The sequence below is a fragment of the Myodes glareolus genome, chromosome X, assembly GCF_982192425.1.
Source record: "Myodes glareolus chromosome X, mMyoGla1.1, whole genome shotgun sequence".
Taxonomy (NCBI): domain Eukaryota; kingdom Metazoa; phylum Chordata; class Mammalia; order Rodentia; family Cricetidae; genus Myodes; species Myodes glareolus.
Window position 1 is genome coordinate 39,688,359 of NC_142053.1, and position 5,329 is coordinate 39,693,687.

General features: G+C 45.4%; 1 pseudogene; it reads right to left on the reverse strand.

Moving 5' to 3' along the window:
* Positions 1–205: 205 nt before the first annotated feature.
* LOC148117269 (E3 ubiquitin-protein ligase RLIM pseudogene) lies at positions 206–2,120 on the reverse strand (annotated as a pseudogene).
* Positions 2,121–5,329: the final 3,209 nt, after the last annotated feature.

Here is a 5,329-nt window from a genome sequence, read left to right on the forward strand (position 1 = left end):
TGAAGGAGCCCCTGCTAAGGCAGACCTTATGGTAACGAAGGGAAAATGACAAGTGTACATGGGTAAATTATCAGCAACAGGTTAGTACAGGTTAGGTACTGAAATCAAACACTGAAGGCCGAAAACGTCGCCTCTGAAATATTCTTTCTATCCTGAAAGAGAAACTAGAGAAAAGACACGATTCCCTCAGAAAGCAATGAGTCGATTCAGGTTGTGACTTTATATTTAAGCACCACTCAAAAACATGGACACAAAGCAAACGATTTCTCTTTGCCCGTCACTATTCCAGCTACACAGCTTCGAGAGTTCTGTTCTCATTACACAACCCTTTCTCTGTTCCCAGAAGATAAGACGGCCCTGCGACAAATGGGACAGGTGGTATTTTCTGATAACCAGCGGTCGATGCAGTGGGCGTGGTACTCATGGGAGCAAGGTAGCTTACGAATTTTGTTGCCTACCATATATTCCGTAATGCAAATAGTACATGTCTTCAGTGCGTCATTTTCACCAAAACTTCTCATTGCTAAGTTAGCAATCTGTTCTTTGGTGAGTCCTCTAGTTTGGTGGTTGTCATTAAAAGGGTAAAGTAGGGTTTCATACACCCTTGAGCTTCTTTGTGAACTTTCACCATTGGAACTAAAGCCGGGGTTGGAGCTGGAGCCAGCAGCAGAGCTGTTCTGACCAGAGCGCCCTCTTCCACTCCGTGGAAACTCACCAAAACCTGTCGTTCTCTGCCTTGATGGGGTTTGAAAAGGAACAGGTGCAGTTTCCCTTGATCCAGTATCGAAGAGTGTAAGAGTGGAAAACCTGTTAGTATTCACATAGGTTCTCTCATCTGCAGGTTCAAAAAATGTTAAGGTGCTTATAAAACCTCCACGACCACTATCATAAAGGACCATGGTGTTTGGGGCCTGGGACCTTGACCGAGTTCTGCTAGCTACGCTATCTCTCTGGTGGTATTCTCCCTGCAGAACTCTTCTGACTTGAAGGTCTGTGGTTGGAGGTCTTTGACCAGATCCTGCCGCTCCACCATTGGTACCCATGTCTGAAGAACTTGACCCTTGAGCGGCAGAATTTCTTGACCCAGAAGCCGCCAAAAGATCTCTACCTAGCAACTCAGGTCCAGTTATCTGCTGTCTCAAAGTCCCATGGCGAGGGGTTCTAGAACTTCCCTCGATCTCATTTACCAAAGGGTGCACAAAAGTATGAGATGAGACACTACGATGAGATCTTCGTGGAATTTCATTTGCTGTGTGCAGAAGAGACCTACTTCTTTCAGCTCTGGCTCTGGGTCTTCTCCCGTGTTCTGGTTTGCGGCTTCTTGCCCTGCTCCGACCTCTGGTGGATGGCACTTCTGTTAATGCTTCAGCAGAACTGCGTTCTGACCTAGGTGGTCTGGCAGATGATGTCTCAGATGCTGAATTTTCCATTGGCCTTTGGCTGCTGCTGTCCATGTTTTCTGCACTAAGATTTGTAGCAGACAGTTCATTTCCGTTCTCTGGGGTTTGTCTTCCATTATTACGGTTCACACGTGTCTCTAAACTGAATCTGAGATCACCAGTGTGTGGATTAGTGTGGCCCACTGCCCTCCAGGACTGATTTCCTCTCTGACCACTTCCTGTTGTATTGCCAGTCTGTTGGACAGAGTTAGGACAATCAATTATGGAGTCACCATTGGACACGTCATCTGAAGAGTCTCCAGGTCTATTTTCATCTGAGCTCTGTGGCGGGGGCGGCCCCTCTTTGATTTGCTGTAGTCTTCTGAGTAACTCCTCCTCAGTACTTTGACCCGGGGTGCCTAGCAAATTGTTGTCTCTCATAAGTCGATAGTCTTCTCCGCTCAGATTATTTACAAATCGATAGAAAGCTTCTTTCCGATTCAATCGAATCAATTGCCTTCTGCGCTGTGCTGCAGATTGGTCATTTCTTTTATCACTAGAATCTGAGTTTTCCATCTTGATGAACAAGTGGAGGATTTCTGTCTGTTATGACATAGGACTGAAATCCAATAAACCGGACTTTCAGTTTTCTTCACTAGGCTTCGGTGGTTCGGCCAGGAGCGGACTGGCTGGGCTCTGAGGCCTCAGCTGCTGCCGTGGCCACCTGAGCTCTGCCGCGTGGCTGCCTCCTGCTCCCTAGCCCGCCTCCGAATGGCTGGGAGAGACCCGCCTCTAGCCCAGGAGCTCCGCCCATTCTGACACGTAGCTCAAGCAGCCATTATCTTCCATTGTTACCTAGCGGTGACAGAAATCGACTCAAGGTAAATTTTCTTAAAGTCACCCCAAATTACCTATTGAATATAGTTCAGGTCCCCTTTCTCAGCTACTTCACGTGACTCAAGAAGTCCTACTTAGAAAGCAGATGATTCAGCCAAAGCGTACCAGGTGGGCCTGGGGAAGAGCGACTGGTAGTCCTATTTGAAGGACACACCCACTCTTCTTGCAAGGCTGGCATCATGCTGGGGAATTTAGTGAGACAGTGACTGCTTCGTGATAGGCTGGCATCACACAGGAAGTTCATTGTGCCATTCCCCAATGACAGTGGCTAGGTGCCATCATGAGAAGGAACCAAGAGTTGACCTTCTCTACTCTGGTGTCATGAGAACAAGGATTAAGTCATGGAGCCTGAAGACACCCGGCTACAGCCCTCGAGTGGGAGATAGCTGTAGGGACTATTACAGAGAATGGGAAAGCAGATATGGACTTGCTGATTCATTCAGGTTGGCATCTGATTAGGGTGGTAAGGAAAAGGGTGGTTTTAGCCCAGCCCTCCATGTAAAGAACTGTTAGTGTCACCCGAGGTCAGCAGGAAGTTTGACTTCTAGAGGGGCCTGCAGGCCATGCATTTCACTACCAGCAGGATGAAAAATGAAAACTCAGACCTGTTGGAGCGCTTCATTTCCACAACCCCCTTCCTCCCACAGTGCATTCACTGAGGGGTGATTTATGAAAACACAGAGGCTGGGCCTCCTGCTCAGATCTCAGTTCTCTGTTTGCTCCCCTTCCCCACTCTTCAAAGTGTTCAGGGGCCTCTCATCAACTTGGTAAGTAGGAAGAGCCTGGGCCATAAACTCTGGAGAAGGTGGAACATGGGAGCACCTGCTTAGCCATAAGGCTTGGAAAAGCAAAGTGTGTGTAGTAGATGCTGTTGCTATACAAAGAAGAGACGCTCCCAAAGAAGATGGACATGGTGAAGGCCTGACCCTTGGCTAGTCCAGGATCAGCCGTGACATAAATGGGAGATAAGGAAAGAGAACTCTATTTAAACACACCAATCTTTGCTGCTAGCAGACTCCAGTGTTGGGAGACCCAGAAAGAAATCACACACAAATGTGATTTAAAAATTTGTTAACTGGAGGAATTGGTATGATGTGCTGAGTTTTCCTATGCCAGACTTAGTCCATCACTTCTGATTTCAGGACCCTTCAGCTCCTCAGGATATAGACAGAATGCAGCCAGATTCTCTGAGAGGATATAAGACAAATGGCATCTAACCTAGTTCCCAGTAGAGTCCTTGTTCCCCCTTGGAACCTCATGAGCACAAACTTCACTGTCTACGTTTCTATTGACATTTTGTTCTTCCCGTGTCCCACCCATTAATTTTTACATACAGTGTTCCAGGACGTCTCTACCCTGCAACTCGGAACTCTTCTAAATTCCTCAGTGTGTAAGTCCAAAGGCCTATGGCCTATGGCCTATGGTCACGTTTATAACATTAATGATTCCCACCCTGGTACCAAGGTTCTGGATTTATTTCTTTTCTCATTATCCTGACAAAGTGCCAGAACAAAGTATCTTTAGAAGACAAGGGCATATTTTGAGTCAGGCTTTGGAGCAGATACAGCCCATCATATTGGGATAGCATGGTAGTGACAGTGGCTCCAGCTCTTGTGGCAGGCTGTTGAGACAGCTCTTTACACTGTGCCAGTGGTGGCAAGGCAGGAAGTGATGATGCTCTGCTCAGTTTGCTTTTTCCTTTTATCCTCTCCTCTGGGAGCCCAGCCCATTGACCGTTGCAGCCCACATTTCCGGGGTGTATTCCCTGAGAGTTGTCTCTCTAGAAATGTCCTACTAGACAGGCCCAAATCCAGTTATGGTGACAATAAAGATCAACCACAGAAACATAATGAAGACCATGTACAACAACCTTGTCACCAGAATATACTAAATGGGAGGAAATGGAAAGCGTTTCATTTCGAATAAGAAGGTGAAATGTTCACTTTCTTCATTCTTATTCAGTGCAGTGCTGAAATCTTAGTCAAAGCAATAAGACAGGAGACAGAAGTCTAAAGAAAACAGAAGTAGTCAAATTGCCTCTCAGATACTGTACTTGAAAGATCCAGAGGAGTCTTACATGCTAAGCCATCTCTCTAGCCCTACAAGTAAAAATGTAAAAGAACAATTAGCAATTGTTGTAGGAGGGGGTAAAGGGAGGGTGAGTGGGGGAGTGGGAGGAGAGGGAAGGAATTGGAAATTTTGAAAGGTATTATTTATAAAGCAATGAAAAACAAAGAAACAAAAAATAAAAATGTAAAAATCGGGCCTGGAGAGATGGCTTGGCAGTTAAGAGCACTGGCTGCTCTTCCAGAGGGTCTGACTTCAATTCCCAGCACCCACATGGCAGCTCACGACTGTCCATTCCAGAGGATCTGACACCTTCACACCAAAGCATGTAAAATAAATTTAAATAAATAATAAAAGATTTAAAACACCAAAAATCAATTTGAAGAATGACTTTCTGATATGAATTAGAAAAATTAATTTTGTGAAAATTCTGATCTTACCAAAAGCAATTGACAGATTCAGTGCAATCCCTATCAAAATTAAAATGCTATTCTTCACAGAATTGCTAAAGAACTTCCAAAATTCACAGAGAGACACAGAACATCACACGTGACCAGAGCTATCCTAAGCATGGCAATGCCGGATTTGTTACACTACAGAACCATAGGGACAAAAACAGCATGCTACCAGCACCAAAACAGAGACAAAACAAAAATATAGAAAAGAGACTCAGAGTAAATCCACACTGGTACAGGTTTCGTGTGTGTCTGAGACAGGATCCCTTGCAGCTCAGGATGGTGTTACCTTGAACTACTGATCCTCCTGCCACTATCTCCCAAGACCTGGAATTGCAGAAGGTCATTTGACAAAGGTGCCAAAAGCTCACACCACAAAAAGCACCACTTTCTCAACAAATGGTGCTGAGAAAACTGTATGTTCTCCTGAAGAAGAATTAATCTAAATCCCTATCTCTCACCTTGTACAGAAGTCAATTAGGTCTGCCACAACGACCTTAATGGAAGGCTTTCAAATTTGAAACTGCTGGC